At 39.3% G+C, this 14,529-nt stretch overlaps 1 protein-coding gene across 2 annotated transcripts in view; it reads left to right on the top strand.

Moving 5' to 3' along the window:
- Positions 1 to 14,529, top strand: part of PLCB1 (phospholipase C beta 1) — a 425,847-nt gene that overhangs the window by 10,782 nt on the left and 400,536 nt on the right. For both annotated transcript variants that reach the window (XM_046939523.1, XM_040698205.2), the window contains exon 3: positions 7,959 to 8,023. The gene's annotated coding sequence lies outside the window, so the exon portion shown is untranslated. The remainder of the gene's footprint in view (positions 1 to 7,958; positions 8,024 to 14,529) is intronic.

Below are 14,529 nucleotides of genomic sequence, written 5' to 3'. Positions count from 1 at the left end.
TTGGTGGCCCTGTTCAGCTGCATCAGGACCTCCACTTCATACTTACATATGTGTACAGACTAGGACAAGAACTCATTGAGAGCAGCCCTGCTGAGAAAGACTCAGAGGTTTTAGTAGACAAAAAGCTGGACATGAGCCAGCAGTGTGTGCTCGCAACCCAGAAGGCTGCCAGTATTCTGGGCTGCATCAGAAGAAGAGTGGCCAGTAGGGAGAGGGAAGGGATTATCCTCTTCTACTGTGCCCTTGTGAAGCCCTGTCTGGAGTACTGTGTTCAGATTTGGAGCCCCCAGCACAAAGAAGATGTGGAGCTGTTAGAGCAGGTTCAGTGGAGGGCCACAAAGAGATCAGAGGGCTGGATCTCTTTCCTACAAAGAAAGGCTGAAGGAGCTGGAGCTGGGCTTGCTCAGCCTGGAGAAGTCTCCGGGGAGACTTCATTGTAGCATTCCAGTACTTGAAGGGAGCTTATAATCAAGAAGGAGACCAGCTTTTTACACACGCAGATAGTGATAGGACAAAGAGGAATGATTTTAAACTAAAAGAGGTTAGATGTTGGAAATTTTTTACTCAGAGGGTGGTGAGGCACTGGAACAAGTTGCCCAGAACGGTTGTGGCTGCCTCATCCTGGAGGAGTTCAAGGTCAGGTTGGATGGGATTCTGGGCAGCCCAATTCCCATCCAGGTGGCAACCCTGCTCATGGCAGGAGGGTTGGAACAGGATGGTGTTTATGGTCCCTTCCCATCTGAGCCAATTTATGCTATCGTATGATGATATTTCTTCCCACTGGCAAGTGGGCCCCATTTATGTAATGAGCAGGGCAATGTGCTCTGGTTTGACCTTTATTGTAGCATTGTTGGTCTTCAGCTATGTCTTACAGGTGTACTTGATGCATATATGACAGCATTATTTTCTGTCTGGATGGCTATGGTACCTGGTTCATTACCTTGCTGTGCCTGGGTCTGTTGATGGATCTTGTCACCTACAGCTTGTACTGCCTGCCCTGTTCAGATTCTGTAGAAAAATGCCCAGGTTAGTGGGAGTGGTCTGCGCTGGAGTCACCCTGCAGTCCTGGCTTGGCTTTTTACTTACGGGCCAGCCCTGCTTTTGCTGCTCTTGATATGTGAAGTGGGAGAACATATAGACTAGGGCTGGAATGAAAGTGCTGAGGGCAAACATGAGTGCTATTCTTAAAAGTTAAGGTTAGATTCTTCTGGGATTTTATTAACAGTGAGAAATGTGTCGTCTTTCTCTGAAAATTTCTAGAAATGGGCAATCCAATATTTTCCTCATTAAAATATTTTAATCTTTAATTGGCCTAAGCAAGGAAAGAAAATAGTACTTCTCAGATGGTACACGCTGCATGATGTTTTGTTACAGTAGGATATACGCTTGTCACAAACTCCTGTCTGCCAATGAAACCAACGGGATTACAGAAGTAGGATTTGCTTCTGTACTTCAGAACAGGCTGTTTAGAGAAACAGATTACTGGCTGCTAAGCTAATCTTCTGGAAGAACCTACTTACTTTCAGCCTGAATAGGAATGGAGACTACTGTCAGTTTGTTGAGAGAGCAATCTATAGCCAGAGCTTTTCGTATGTCCTGCATGCTTGACCAGAGTGTATAATGTTCTGATTTAATACTCGTTTACAGAGTATCGCGTTTTCATGAATGGCAAGAAGCACCTTGGAGAAATCAGATAAGGAATGTATACGTACTGCTATACCTAGGCCAGATTAAGTTAAAGCTTTTGGAAGTTTCAGTTTCAGCACTCATTGAATTGGATTAACCCGGCTCCTTATGGCTGGATTCTAATTACAATCACTGTACTTTTCTGCAGGGTAGCATAGCAAATCTGGCATGCTTAATAACGTTTCCATGCTGATTTCACAGCTTCAACTGTCAACTTACTTTCATATTGAAGAAATGGAATGGCTGTTGTTAAAACAAAATCTGAGAAGGAGAAAAAAAGTTAGAAATGTTGGACTTCTGAGCTTTCCTAGGGCATGAGAAAACAGTGGAGTATGAATCCCACTTCATAAGGACGACTGCCCAGTAAAATGTCTTTTTGGATCAAAGTTTCCCTCCTCTCTGATTTAGAAGAAGCATGTGTACCTTTGCCAGCACATTTTACAGCATGTCTTGAGCTGTTCTGTAGCAGTTTGCAGTAATTCTTGCTATTTTTGAGCTGTTTTGCAGTCTCTGTTCAGTTGTCTGTTTCTCAGGACATCAAGGTGAGAGTACATTGTGAGGAGCTGAGTATTAGTGGAGATAAAGGTGTCAAATCAGTATCTGTGGCAGCTTCTTGTTTTAAGAGGCTTGTGAAGAGGTTTGTGTGAGCACTCTTATCCATAATGCTTTGTGTATATCCTACATATGTGGGTTTTTTTCATTTGTTTGTTTTTTAATCCTTAATATCTCAGTGAGGTTAGCGAAGCTGATACAGACAGAGAATAACTTACATAGCTCAAGGCCACTAAGCTCAACTGAGCCAAGTGAAATGTGCACTGAATTGCTTTAACAACTCAGTCACCATTTCTGTATGTCTTCTCAGGACATAGTCTTAACCTCCCAAATACCCATTTTACAAATGAGCACAATTGTTTTTATTGTTATTTGATAATAAGATTTTCGCAGACTTTCTTTGTTTGTTTTCATGAAAGATTTTTCTGACGTGTAGGAGTCGGGTTTTAACCTCACTGGCATTTGGGGCAAGCAGTTCTACTTCTGTGTTCAGATTTCTTTGACAAAATGCATGATATTAAAAGTATACTAAGCTTTTTTTTCCAACATCTCCCCTTCACTCCTACTGGTACTGCATCATTAAAATTTGCACAGGGAGAATACCTTTAAAAATATGTATCAGAATACCCCAGTGAGAAATGCTCTACTTACCTAAAAATTGTAAGTCTTAGGAAATAGTGTGCAAAATCATCCTGAATCTGTGGAGTTGAAAGGAAGAAGAAAGCTAAGATTAAGTGAATGTATGGAATTATCCTTAGCTTCCTGATTGTTGTTTCTGAAACCCAGCCCCTCTTTCTCATCTAACTAAGCTTCAGGGACTGGAATCATTCTAAATATAAAAATTGCAGGGCTTGATTAAATGTATTTCTACCAAACCAAGGCTTCTGTTCAACAGTGAACAGTGAACAGCAACAAATTCTAAGGGAAAGAGTACAAGCTAAGATTTTATGCAATCTTCTCAGTCTTGGAAATACCCGGTACCAATACTTCAAAATGTTTCTGGAAGAGAAGCTTTTTTTTTTTCTTTTAATTTAATTTAATCATCAGTAATGGACTTTCACATATTTCTTTATCTCCCCTTTAAACTGTTCATAGCTCCTCGATCCTTTAGCACTTGGTTCCAAAATTTGGTCATATTTCATACTGCAAAACTTGTTTTTTTATTTAAGACCTGTGGCTTCATAACCAGTGGGTTGCCCCTTAGTACTGTAAGAGGCAGAGAACAATAGTTTGCTTCCCTGTCCTTTTTATGATTCCTTACACTGTTAGTCCACTGGCAGCAGTGGAATGTGGGCTGTTGATTTATGAAGGGAAAGCAAATGCCTACTGTTGATGCAAATTCTGCTCACATCTACCTCTCTCCTCGCTACTTGGCACTGTAGTATGCTAATGACAGCTTGGGGCAGGTGTGATTTCCATTTCTGTGATAAACCAGTTGTGTACTTATCCTGTGAAAATGTGATGACAGATCAGGAATGATTCCAGTTAGAGAACCCATGTCCTCCTCAGCGCTTGTTGTGTTGGTGGTTGCTGTGCTCAGTCAATTAACAGTTTGTCAACAGTGGATTATATGATATCAGAATTAAGATAGCACCTCCTGCTAAGTAGATTTTGCTTCTCTTAGGATATGGGCACCTTTGTAATAACATTCGGTTTCCAGGCTGAGCTTAGTTTCCTTGCCAGTTCTGCTACCCTCTCTTGCTGTGCAGAGCTGCAGTGTTAGGAGCAGCTTTGTTGTACTTTCTGGGGTTTTATCAACTTTTTTCATGCTGCCAGGGAAGTAACTGCCCCTGAAATTTGTCAGCAGCAGGTCAACTCTTCTGCTACTGTAAGACAGGCTGGAAAAATATTCTGTTTCACAGAAGGTGAAATAGCAATTTTGATCTTAACTACACTTTCTTGTGTGGTGTGGGTTTATACATGACCAGTGTACATGCTTTCTCTTTAGTAAAACTATAGTTTTGAGTACTTCTACTTCCCCTGGATGTCATCTCCACCATGGTTTACTCAGATGTTCAGCTGTCTTTCAAGATGCACTTGAGACATGTCTGTATCAGCAAGAAGAATGACTGGCTCTTTCATGCTCAGTCACAAATGCCTATTCACAAATCTGTTTCAAAATATCCATATTGCTAGAGACCCTTTAATTTTCCTTCAGTTTCTGTTTTGCACGTTTGCATTTTTTGTCATTTTATATTCTGATGTGGCCACATTGTTCTAACATCTTTCATTTATTTGTAGCATTTTAGTGTGTATAGTTACAAAATCAATTATTTCCAAAGTATAGATACTAGACAGTTGATTATGCATTTCCTGAGCTTATATTAAGAGACACATGGACGTATGAAGTGCTTTGAGGGTAAACAATCACAAACTCCTGAAAGTTCAGTTTTTGTGCTTACTGCTACTGCACCCCAGTATATTTCAGTGTGATGTTAAGTATCACAGGGTGGAGGCTGCGCACTGAACTGTGTCAGTTCTGAGCAGCACTGCAACCCGTACTCCACCGTATGTTTAGAAAAGTCTTCTGCTGTTTCTACAGAAGAAATGAAGTTGTTTCACCATGTGACTTTGTGCACATTATAAATGACTCTCCCGATTAAAAGTAAAGCTAATAACACACTAAACGAATTATCTGCTTGCATCGTTAGCAACATTTTCTCTTATTTTAAGAACAAGGAAGATAAACTGAATATGGCAAAATGGGCTACGTCTAGATTTTGTGACTCTCGGCTTCTGACACCCCGTCTATTTTCTCTGCCCTGGAGAAAATACAGCTGCACATAAAGATAGGAAATAAAATTACTTCTTGGAGGCATTAGTATTAAACAGCCCGTGTTGGCTGAGATCTAGCAGAACACTCACCTGCTTTCTCAACTTTTTAATGGGAAACAATACGTATCATTATGCCACATGAAAAATCAGCCTTCTTTCTGAAATCATCTTAGTTAATTACCATTCAAAAGCTCATTTTTCCTTGTAAAAGGAATTTAGATTTTGCTGATAACTTTATAAAGAACAGTTTCATAGTGTTATCTTTGATTTTCTTGTCAAAACATTGCTTCTTAGTGCATTACTTCATTACAATATATTGAGGGAAAAGAAAAAAAATGCAAATAAAAGCAACTTTAAAACTATGCAAGCCATTGTGAAAGATTGAGACCTGGATTATTATACATTCTTATAAGAACTGAAAATGCCCCTTCACTCTCTGCCACCAGCTCCTAACACAGTGTGCATGGAAGAAGTGTATGAAGTAAAGCTATTTCTTTTTCCTTGCCAGAATCAGAGAGGTAGCAGTAATAGGCAGACCTTCAGCTTCCACTCCCATTCTCTGTCCTAAGGGTGGATGAACAGTTCTTGAAAAGCTCGCTGAATACTGAGCACTTTGCATCCTGCATCTGATTAAAAGGCAATGGAAATTAGGCTCTTTGCCAGGTCTAAAAAGGCTGAGCATTAGAAATGTATTTGTGTGAGAACTTGGGTTCTTCTTTTTGCCATGTCTTTGGAAATCACATTTGACTATTTAATGTTACTCAAGGACAAAAAGGGCAAGCAGAGCCAAAAAAAAAACTACCGAGGAATGCAGTAGGGCAGGCATGCTCAACCCATAGCCCAAGGGCCATATGCGGCCTGGCACAGCTTGCACCATGGCAGCCCCCTGCCCAGTACCATCATGCAACTTACTTTGCAGTTGCACCTTATTGATGTCATTGCTTCCTGGCAGTACATACAATTGTGAACAACTATTTTCAAGGAGAAAGCACAGGAGGAGCAAAATCTCATCAAAAATCTCTGCAGAACACCTGAGACCTCATCAAGAATTGCAGCCACTGACACTGAAACTGACTGATGTGTTAGTGTTACAAAAAGAGTTAAATATCCCAGTGGTTTTATGTTTTTGTTGCTCTTCTTAAATTTCTTTTAATAAATATTAAAAATTAAGTTTTGTTACTTAAATACATTAACTATATCGTATATTTTATGAGGGCTGCTCCAAAAGTAATGCCTCCTATTTTATTTTGTTGACCAACAATGTTAGAGGCAGATGTTTGAAGGGTGGCATAGAGAGTGAACCTTCCCACCAATATTCCGTTCCATTTTGTTCCTGTGTGACAGCAGAGGAGCAGTCTGACACAATGCATCTGGCATGGAAGGGTGTATGGAACAAAGGGTTGGAACTGAATTCCTCCATGTGGCAAAAATGGCACTCACAGACATTTATCAAAGCTTGCTGAATGTTTATGAATACCAAACAGTGGATGTGAGCACAGCAATGCAGTGGGTTATGTATTTCAACAGTGGCAGCAGTGACAGCAGTCACCTCTGCTGGTGTAGTTTGTTAAGAGCGCAGCGTGCAGGCTCTTGTTCATCGCTGGTGCAAATGCATACATAATGGTGGTGAGTGTTGAAAAAGGGTGTTTTATAGCTGAGAATTTGCTCTATTAAATGTGTTATTGTGCTCTTTGTCTTGATTGTAGTCTACATGGAAATAATTAGGAAGCATTACTCTCAGAGCAACTTTTGTAGCTGCAGCCCTAGACAGCTCCTCTTCACCCAGTGTGGCCCAGGCAAGCCAAAAGGTTGGATGCTCATGCAGTAGGATCTGAGCTGAAAAATATCTGCAGACTACTTGCGAGGCATGTTCCAGGTGTAAAATAAATGTTACTAAAAATATCTGAACATCACTACATAATTTAGTCAGCTTTGAGTGACAGATAATACAATAGAACCTATTTTAAAACAACAGTACATATTCTAAAATAAGAGAACTGATAAATTTACCCCATTTCCACCGTGACATGTGTTGAACAGACTCTTAGTTTGAGCCTGCATCGCCTCAAGTGTGGAGCAGGGGACCAAGCCCCTGTTGCTATGAGAAGAATGGTTTCAGGACCCTTTTCTGCCACTCAGTGCAATTTGCCCCACCTCTAGGTGTATTTGTTTTCCCAGCTGGAAATAGTCCGAGTATCACAGATTATGAAAGCTCTTTGTAAAAATGTGTAGTAGAAAAATGATGCATTCCAGAAGGTTTCACTGCCATTTTGTTTAAATATAATATTTACTAAAGAGTTAGTTTAGTTAACCAGCAATGGTAAAGTCACTAAGCATTTTCAAAGTAGATGGACAAAATATTCTTTAAGCAAATAGTGTGATCATCTGTGGGCAGCATCCTAATTTAACTATGATCAATCTCAAAATACTTTAATGAGAAATTCACTGAAAAAGCCTCAGTACAGAGTAATTACATTTAAATCCTAAGAAACCTACGTATTCTGTTTTTCATTAACATACAAATATCTGAAGTATCCTTCAGAAATTGATCATTCCTTGAACAGTTTCCTCTAAAAACTGCACACTTTTTGGATCAGTGTAAAAATACATTTGCTCAATAACAACATGCTCAGCCCTTCATTTTCTGAAAAATATCAAAGAACACTTTGTAAAAAGTAAGGAGTTCCTGCTGCTTCTCTCCTGGAAAGGGATAGCACAGTTCACCTCCTTTCATCCCATGCTATCTGATTTCCATTGTTATTAATTGATGACAAATAGTCACAAGTTTCTTAGGTTATGCTCTTACATGAGCAATGTGGGACTGATAGTCAAAACAAATTGACCGAGAGAAAAGTATTTGCTCTACTAAAACGCTGTATGCAGATGTTGAAATGAGAGGCATGCTGTAAATGCTAATCTTTTCCTTTTGATCTGTTTCCTTGCAGATTTATGTTATCAGTTCTACTCGTTCTGCTGATGTACACAAGTTCCTGTATGACACATTTGAGAGGTACTTAGAAATGAATAAGGGGCGGAAAGGGGAGGGGTATTGCCTTTGAACATTTGAAAGGAAATGAAAGTCAGCAATGAAAATCTGTCCTGTCATAGGCCTTCCTGCAGAAACAATAGTTGTTTAATAGATTACATGTTTTTTGGAGATACTGCTCTACCTTCTATTAATTTATGTGCTCAAAGCATTTTTTATCCCACACAAATGTCAAGGTACTAACCATTGTCAAACTGAACGGAATAAATACTCTGGCAAGGATCAACAGCATGCGCTGGCTGCTCTGCAAGAAAAGAAACCAGGAGCAGAGCATGAGAGTAATGTAGGCAGGAGGGGTGACCATGAGGAGTTAGGGTCAGAGATCAGTGATCATCAGCAGGGATGAGACAAATCTGAGTCTGAGCCAAGAAGCCCAGGCAGTCCCCAAGTCGCACAGATGTAAGCCTGGATGCAGATGTGCAACTGTGTTAACACAGGGGCAGGAGCTGGCAGCAAAGCCTCAGCTTAAAATCAATTACCAAGGAAAAGAGGGGCTTTCTTTACAGGAGCTCTTATCAGTTAAAGATCTGACCTTGGATTCAGCCCACTAAACTACTCGGTCCCCCCCAAATAACAGCCTTAGATGAGGAATGCAACTCTGGGCTCTGACAATTGGATTTTTATGTCTAAATCAAGTATATGAACCATGCACTTTGCCACAAGCCCCAGATATAGATAATCAAAGTAGAATCACATTAACACACTTAGCATTTTGCTTACTGCCTTCTGCCTCTATTTTCAGTTTTCTTTGCTTTGAAGTGTACTCAAGATCCAGTTCAGAGCTGATTGAAACAAGTGGAAACAATGAATTTCCATCAGACTCCTGAACTTTGGATGAATACTGTAGGCAAGATGATATTCAAAGTTCAGAACAGTATTTTTTTTTAAGAACAAAAGATATCTTCTTTTATTCCTGCTTTTGGTTCTATGACCACAAAAAAAAAAAAAAAAAAAAAAAAAAAAAGGAAAAAAAGATTCTGGTTAAAATGAAACTGTGGAGCTTGTGTGAGTGACTGTCTTAATGTTTGTTGGTGTAGAGATGATTAATTTCTTTTTAAGTTTAAAAATAACTTCATAGAAAATGTGAAAGCCAATACAGTGATTTAAATCAGTGCTTGGATGGTAAGCAAACTAGGACTATCTTCACAAGTGAGGTTGAGGTTTGGTAGAAGGATTTAATCCATAAATGATATACTTCAACTGTGAATTGTCATCAAAGTGCTTCAAAATCATTTCTCTCTGGTCTTTCATATCTTTGAATCTGAGTGGTGTTATTTCCTCCTGTGTATTCATTTTGGTCTACCTTTTACCATGTTTCAGGCATCCACTGTTTATTCAGAAACTGACATTTCTGTCAAAAAAGTCTGTGAAAGATTTTAAAGGTCTGGCTTTTCCTTGAAAAATTAACCTTCTGATAAATTTTCTGCCTGCTCATGAGTCATAGCAGATCTATTCCTTCTGAACAGTAAGACTATTTAATGCTGTATGTTTTTATGACATAATGTGGATTTTTTAACTCCTCAAGCTACTACAGCTGCAGTTCTAGTGCAGAAACGTCTTACCTACAAATAGGAGAGGTTTGATTCCATGTGTGTGATTAACAGCCAGGAAGTACTCCTTCCAATGTCTCCTATGCCTCACATAGGTTATTTTTTCAGATACACAAGGAAAAATACGGTACAGAATTAGATCTAAATGCATAGAAATCTCATGTTGAAGGTACTGGGGACAAGGCTGTTATGTGCATGTTAAAAGCAGAAGGGCCACTGCACAATGTCTTCTAGCGGGGGAAGCTCCACGAGTAAAACCTATTGCCATTGTTACATATGTAGCAACTCCAAAGGACAATGAGCGGTTCAGTCAGGCCAAGAAAAAGACAAAGGGCATCAGAACTGGAAGCAAGCCGGCAGAATGATGGATAGTGGATTAGTCAGTACATGAAAGCTTTACTTGGCATTCATGCAGTCTTCAGTTTCAAAGAAAACCTGCACTGTTCCCCTGGGATATTATTTCAAGATCCCAAGGAATGTAGGCGATATTCTTTAGTACTGAACAATTTCATCATGTGCCCATCCAGCCTGCTTTGTTGTTGTTTTTTAAATTCAGTAGTAAGAAGTGCAGGGTAACTACTGTATAGTTACTGCTCTTCTCCAGGGAAAGAGGAAAATAGAAAAGGTATTCTGGTTTCCTGCTCTTCAGTAGCTATTGGTCTCTCCAGATACTTTTTGCAGCGCAGTACAGCCCTTGGTTCTCTCACTTATGTTAGTCAGGAATTATGTGCCACTACAAAGGCAATCAAACTGAAATTTTCTGTAATATCATTTATGGCAAATTATTTTAGCTGCTAAATAGAAACAATTTTATAATTAATTCAAACTAATGTTCAAGGTTAATTGTCAGCCAGAGGTCTTGAGAATTACTTTAAAACAATTTTACTGTTTATGTTGTCTTAGAATTAAATTGAGTAGTCCAACCTAAGTGGGTTTGAAGTGCAGCTGTGAATAGCATTGGCATTTGAACATGAATATCCAAATACCTCTGATACCTGAAAAGTCCCTTTGTTGTTAAAGGGACTTCTTACCAGCAACATTACAGCTGAATTAGATTGCTATTAGAATAACTAAACTGTATTTAGGTTATTGCTGAACTAATGCACAAAATTAAAATTTGAAAGTTCAGTAATGAACATCAAACCTATAGTCTTGTCCTTATATCTGATCAGGGCTTAAAATGAAACACCGCTGATGATCAAAAACTGAGTGACGAATATGTATGGATTCAAGTAGAGAAAAAGAGAAGGGGTTTTTTTCCACAGCAGTGAAACAAGAGACAGACTCAACATTAGCATATCCACCTGCCTGCACTTGTGGTTATAGACATCAGCTAACTTTACCTGTAAAGTCACAGCCATCAGGGCAAAGTTGCATACTGTTGTAACATTACTTGTTCTCCTAACATTCAGCTTTACTCAAAGTTTGTATGAGTTTGGAAAACAATTTGGAACCTGTTGTAAAGAACTTCGGCAAGTATTGACTTGTAAAAATAAGATATTAGATCAAACTTTCAATAAATAATTCCAGTTCACTCTCCAGTTAATCTTGACTGCTGTCATAGCTGAGAGGTAAGAACGGTCAAGAGAAAGATTCAATATAACTTTAATTCTGCTAGAGGAGCTTAAGATGTGAAATATAATTCCAGTACATTTGACTGAAAATAACTTCTTAATGTAAGATAGTGGACGCAATCTTGACATTAGTAACATCATAAAAGAATAGCCTTTCTTCTCCTTTCCTCTACCTTCATCATACATATATATGCATAAGAGCCCAGGCTTGAAAGAAACAAGTGCCTGTATCTAGGGCTGTGGCTTTCTGCAGTGGACTGGAATAATTAAAGCTGTGCTCAAAGGAGACTTCAAAAATTGTTCAAGTTTTGTAGATGATATAATACGCAAATATGATAGCGAAGCTGGATAATAGACAGGGGTACCCATAGTCTCTTGAAGAAATGAGGTCCACATAAGCTACCTGTGATATTGTGGGATGAAACTGTAGACTAAGAGCCATCAAGGTATAGCACTTAAAAATATGTGGCATCAATTAAGTAAATAGTTGTCTTGCTAGTGAACACTGACTGAGAATAAGTTTACTATCTGAGTAGAGTAACTGAATTATTAGCAAGCAAGAGACAGTAGCTGGTAAAAGATTGTAAGAGAAACTTTAAAGAAAGTCACTGACTGCATACATAGGGGAGAGAACTTGGTGTTGAAAGCCTAATACAAAGATAACACCAAACCAAGACCCCACTGTGTGCTGTTTGGTTATGCCTAGTTATTTTGCACAGTCTTATGCTTATCTGACACAAGTAAGAAATAATTAAGAAACTTCTATGATGAATCTGATGAACCTAGCATCAAGTTAAGCTTTGTAGATAACTGAATAGATTCAATTCCTTATAAGACTGCAAACAGCGCAGAGCTGACTGTGGCTGTTGGGAGAGGCAAGGCAGACTCTGAAACAGTAGTGATGGATTCCTGTCCCTGGGCTGTGGAAGGTACCTAATGGCACAGAGCAGCCAATAAGGGACACATGCCCAGGGGCAGCCATCATGTAGTGGCCAGCTCTAGAGACAGTAGAACATTCTTAGTCTACTGCAGCCCAGGAAAGGGCTCTTTCCCTTCTTTGGTCATCACAGTGATGGACAAAGCCATTCCATCCTGCAGAAGATGATGCTGGAAGAGCTCAACATTCCTTGATTTCCCCTACCTTCAAATCTTTTATTAGATTTTTGGAAAAGCAAGGTACATGGCAGTAATGGGCAAGAGCATACAAGTGAATTTCTCTGCATGATGTAAGGGGAGGATGCTCTAACTAGGTGAGCCTGGCAGTAGAGAATATGCTGGAGAGAGCACTGTAAAGGGACTGAATGGTTTCTTCCAGAACCTATGCAAGACTGCTGGAACTGATTAAAACTGGAGTGAGCAAACTTTACTAGATCCACTCTGGGGCCATGACTGACACTCTATTTCAAAGCCTATGCCAGCTTTGGAAGCAAAGTACTTGGTCTGCCCAGCACTGTACCTGTACCAACACCGAACCCAAGCAAACCCTATGCAGAGCCAAATCCTATGTCTGCAGCAGGGCACATGTGCAATAGGTGGCACTGTTAGTTTACAACTCAAGTGGGAGTTGATGGTAGTTGCTGTCCAAAAATAAATTTGTGTGCTGGGCTGAATAGCAAGTGAAAACTGCCACTGCTGTTCAGGGGATTGATTGACAAGTATGTTTAGCTTCTTGTGAAAGCTAGATGACACGTGTAGAAGCAAGCATCAAGTGATTATCTGAACCATGGATTCTGTGAACTCAGTTCTATCTTCAAATATACCTATGATTCCCAGAACTCGGCGTGTGATGTAGTGCAGAATTTCAAGTTTGCCTTTTTGGCTTTAAAGTTCAGATCTAGCAAATGTTCACAGTTTGTTCTTTCTCCTAGGTGTTTTCTTCTGTGACTTTAATAGCTTCTTATTCCCTCTGTCCTTCCCTCCAGAAAGATATGTTTTTGAAGTGTGCTGTGATCCTGCTTCTAAGTGACCATATTCTAAATTTTCCACTGCTGTGATTGACATAGATGACTTAGGCAAAGCAACTGTGTTGCTCCAAGTATCCGCTATACTTATCAAATACTGTGTTTGATTGAAACAAGTAGATATTATTATTTCCGAACAGCTTTGCTAAGTTCGAGGAGCTGAATAAACTACACACTGCACGTTTCAATAGGTGAAATCTCTCTATGCAGGACAGATACCCAGTGGAGACACTGTTCTAATTTCTAAAATCATGAAAGGCTTTTGACACTTGCTCTATTAATTTTCCACTAAGGACAGTGAGTCCTTAAAATAACTGTTTAGCTAGCCTCTGTGTGAACGGGCTCTACTTGTTACTACTAAAATTGGAAGTACTCATTGTACTAATGGATTTTGGCCCTTCTCTACTGCTTTACCTTTATCTTTTAAGCATAGACATTATTTGAGCATTGGTTTTCTAAATAAAAAGATAAAATGTGCATTTCAAATTAATCCTCCTTATCCTCGTTTCTACCCTTTCCCCTTAGAAGCTCAGAACAGCTAAGTAGCAGTATGGTGGCTAATATGCAGGCCTGTCAGCTACACCAACACCACTGTGAGACTTTGCCTAGCTTTTCTAGCATACCTGTTTGTAGGTACCAGCATTTTTAGCTTGATTTCTTTAAGTCTTCACTCTTGGGACTTGACTTTACTAACACAGTTAATAGATCTGGAGACCTCTGTTGTGAATTATGGGGAGATGTCTTGACTCAATTTGGTCCTATCAGTATGTTACCATTAATTTCTGCACATTAAGTATTTCATCCTATTTTGATTTTCCATTCCACAAATTCAAAAGCTCAGTGTGGAGGCTTAGGGCTGCTTTGATAGACACAGTTATTCACTTCAGTGGCTTGAGCCCCCTGAGTAACATATCAAGCCTCAAACACATTCACTTGCTAACTTCAGATCCTAAAGCGTAAACTGAGGTAGTAGCAGCAGGCTTTGGACTAATTTCCCGACTACCTAGAAGGGGACAAAAATCAACTGCAGCTCTAGATGTAAGGAGGTGAGCTGAACCTTGGAGCTGCATTGTACATTTGCATGCAATTAACTCTCATGCAATTTAAGATCTGAAAGTCTTCAAAAAGCTTGCTCTTCAGGGACTTTCTATATTATTGCTTATCCTCTCTGTCTTTTCTGGGAGGGAGGAAAATAGTATACTTTAGAACAACTTTAAGTATGTTCCATGAAAAATTGTATAGCTATCCAAACATAAGACATTGATTATATTTAAGAAAATGAGATAAAAATACAGAATATTTGAATTTGTGGTTATCTAAATTTTATTTGAACATCATCCATTTGGAATCAAAAGAATTTCCAAGATTTAACACACTTGGCAGCT

Source organism: Gallus gallus, chromosome 3, assembly GCF_016699485.2.
Source record: "Gallus gallus isolate bGalGal1 chromosome 3, bGalGal1.mat.broiler.GRCg7b, whole genome shotgun sequence".
NCBI classification, from domain to species: domain Eukaryota; kingdom Metazoa; phylum Chordata; class Aves; order Galliformes; family Phasianidae; genus Gallus; species Gallus gallus.
This window is presented reverse-complemented; position numbering and strand designations above follow the sequence as displayed.